Raw genomic sequence first — 3,584 nt, forward strand, 5'->3', positions numbered from 1 at the left:
CTGGAAGACGAAGAAACAGATTGCAGTTTCCCGTTCGAGTGCTGAGGCTGAGTTGCGAGCCATGGCTCTTTTGACGGCAGAGGTGACTTGGTTACGGTGGTTACTTCAGGATTTTGGTGTTTCTGTCACTACACCGACTCTGCTCCTATCTGACAGTACAGGTGCTATTAGCATTGCGCGCGATCCTGTGAAGCATGAGCTCACCAAGCATATTGGTGTTGATGCTTTCTATGTGCGCGCTGGTGTGCAGGATCAGGTTATTGCTCTTCAGTATGTGCCTTCCGAGTTACAGTTGGCGGATTTCCTGACGAAGGCCCAGACTAGAGCACAACATGGCTTTTATCTCTCCAAACTCAGTGTTGTTCATCCACCATGAGTTTGAGGGGGGGTGTTAGAGTTATAATATAAGTCATGTACCCCTTTGTGTTTATCCCGTTGTATAAGGGGTTTCCTGCATATGTTCCACACCTGTACATGTATATATATCTGCCTATGGCCTCATGGGAATACAAGTTGCATATTTTCTAACAAACTTAAAATCAAATGATAGGCTGGGCCCTTCCTTGAGAATAAGACAGGTAGATGCTTGCAACCATAATATTTTTGCGATATAAACATAGTCAGCAACTACACATGTGGTGTTGTCATCTTGCAAAAACTTGATCTACCAATCTACCAAATTAAGAAAAGATATCATGGGGGCAGAGAATAGACTAGATGGCTTTGCGTTCAAGCTAATGATCCAGCTACGGCAAGTAAAAAAAACAAGTAGACTCGCATGTGAGCTGCTTCTGTTTCGCTTTACGGCTATTCACACGGCAAAACTGCTTCATCTGATCCAGCTACAGCCTATCATAATTTGAAGACACATGCATCAGTGAACACACATAGTAGTATAACAGTGGGATTAGTAAAGCTACGGACTATCATAATTGAAATCCTTTTTAATATAATACTTGCAAATCACAAACTTGCAGACATCTAGAACTGACCTGAGGATGTGAAGTGAAGCTACGGCCTATCATAATTGAAATCCTTTTGACTATAATACTTGCAGATCACAAACTTGCAGACATCTAGAACTGCCTTGAGTATGTAATTGATATCAGTTTGGAAGGGTACAAATCTTTTTTGAAGATAGGTTGGAAGAGATGGCGTCCAAGGATGGCGCCTATCGAGGGCACAACACAGAGCAGGGTGGCAGCACTGGGCACAGCGTGGAGCAGGACGCAGGGCAGTGACAGGCGTCGGCACCTTGTTCTGCAGGGGCATCGTGATCACCATTGCAGGATGTGGAGGGCGCGACGCCGAACACAGCAGGACTCTTGTGGTCTGAGTCAGTGACGGCGTGACAGGCGCCAGCAGGTCTCGATCTCGACGCCCTGCTCCACCCCCCTAAGCTTGCGGCCGCCGGGCGACGAGTCCTTCTGCTGCTGGCCATCAACACAGATGTCAGCGGGCCGCTGAGTTCGACGAGCTAGCGCACACCATCATGCCGGTGCTCACGCCCTATGCTCCATACCTCAACCAGCGGGCGTAGTTGCTCGAGTCCGTCCGCACCTTCGACCGCAGTGACAATGTCGACATCTCCACTACCAAGACCGTGTGCTACATGGCGAGGCTGGGCCAGCTGCTCACCTTCGAGGAGCTCATGATGTGGGACACTAAATTGGGACGGGTTGGCGGATTCCTTGGCGGCCAGCCGGACGCAGGGCGTCGTCAGCGACAGTGACAAGCGCCAGCGACGTAGGAGTCCTGCGGCCTGCTGGAGTTTTTGGCACTGTAATCAACAGAAGATGTTGCCTGGTACTGTAAGCTACGCCATGAGCATCCTGCAACAACAACAACAAAAACAGAAAACACCTATGACATCAGCAGATGTGTAAGCTTCTTGGGGCAATACCGGAAGGTTTCTCAGCCTGGATGCACAGAATTGTACAACAAAAAATTAGAACTTATGATCATTTAACTAATTTCACCATAAAGACAATACTGATGGCCTACTCAACTTGGTCTCTCTATACAGGAAAGAGACTATAAACATAGGAGAACTAAATTAGACCAAGAAAGTAAAAGGTTTTAGTTACCATTCTATAAAAAAAAACATGTTATAATTCCCTAGGCCTTTAGCACCCAGATGATGGTGATCATCTCTTGCTCCCAGGTCGCCCTGGTGTGGCCGTACTTTCCTTCTTCATCTTGTTCTGTCTCCAATTAGTTGAGCCACCTCATCTCCCAAATATTGGCTAATCTACAATAGGCACAACAAATCATTACCACATCAGCAGGCGGAAGAAAATCCATACCACATGTACAGCAGCAAGAACCACGCACAACCATGCTTTCAGCCAATAACCATTGTTGCAACAATCACAAATGAAAGAATCTTGCATCATGGACTGGACAAAATAATATAACAATCTGTAGCCTCTCATAAAGCATAGCTTGGAGATGAGTTCAATTTGTGGTGCCAGCATTTCATCAAACATGTTATATGCAAGAACTCTTATTCTTCCCCTTTCATGGCATTGGTGTTTGCTCTACCGAGTAGCATCTACTTCAGAACACCCATGTGCTGCTCCCTCTCTTACAGAACCACCTTCTGCTCAATGAGGCCAACAATTGCTGCCCTAGGGAAGAGGGAACTACCCTAGCATGTGGGTGTTGCATTCTGTGGTGTAGCGAGGCAGGGGCCTTTACCTGGGCATGGGCGTAGTGAGAGGAATTTGTAGTTGATTCGGAATGTACCCAAGCGCCACAAAAAGATGCAGTCGACTGAAGGAGTAGCCGCCGTCGCCCCCGCTCCACTGCCATGGCGGGCCGGCCTGCTGCTGCTGCGCCCACTGAGCGGAGGCAGAGGGGGAGGAGGAACACGTCAACGAGCAGCAATAAATCGAAATCAAAGTGAGCCGAATTGGCAGAGGGAGGCAGGAGGATGCAGATCTCGCGGCCCGGCGGCTCACCTTGTCCTGCGTGCTGGCCTTGGCCTCGTCCTCCGCCGCCGCCGCCTCGTCGTGCTCGTCGCCCTCGGGGAAGGCGAGCGGGGTGTCCGAGCTGGCGACGCCCTCGCTCCTATCGCCATCGGACGCGGGCTTCTAGGCCGGTGGCGCCGCCGGGGCCTTCGTCGGCCGCCTTGGATCTCCTCCCGCGCGCGTCCTCCCAGTCTCCCGGCCGCTGCGGCCGCCTTGGATCTTGGCGAGCGAGCGATGGGTTTGGGTGAGGTTCTGCGGGCGATGGCGGGAGCAGGAGAGGAGGCGGAGGACTGGTTTGGTTATTTTGGTTTAATAGAGGAGTTTTATGTAAAAATGAAGCGTTTTCTGAGAACCACTACAAAAGAAACTGCGGCTTCAATTATTAAAAATTATAGAGACTTTTCTGTAAAACGGCCGCGACGGTGAGCGGGCGGGCAGAAGCGATGACCGCTTTATTATTATATATATATATATGGAAAGATAACGTGGTTGCTCATTTTGGCAGTTCTTTTGTAGGGTGGCACATGCAGTGTTTCATTAAAAATTCTCGGTCATCGCATGTACCATATTGAGTAATTTAACTGCCCCATTTCTTGCAAAATGGCAGCAAGT

The 3,584-nt window shown here is 49.3% G+C and overlaps 1 long non-coding RNA gene across 1 annotated transcript; it reads right to left on the minus strand.

Annotated features, from left to right (window-relative positions):
* Positions 1–302: 302 nt before the first annotated feature.
* Positions 303–3,262, minus strand: LOC123132000 (uncharacterized). Its single transcript, XR_006464450.1, has 5 exons — positions 2,964–3,262; positions 2,701–2,843; positions 2,088–2,251; positions 993–1,832; positions 303–849 (listed from the first exon to the last, which is right to left on the minus strand). It is a non-coding gene; the product is annotated as an uncharacterized lncRNA (long non-coding RNA).
* Positions 3,263–3,584: the final 322 nt, after the last annotated feature.

The sequence above is a fragment of the Triticum aestivum genome, chromosome 6A, assembly GCF_018294505.1.
Source record: "Triticum aestivum cultivar Chinese Spring chromosome 6A, IWGSC CS RefSeq v2.1, whole genome shotgun sequence".
Lineage (NCBI taxonomy): Eukaryota > Viridiplantae > Streptophyta > Magnoliopsida > Poales > Poaceae > Triticum > Triticum aestivum.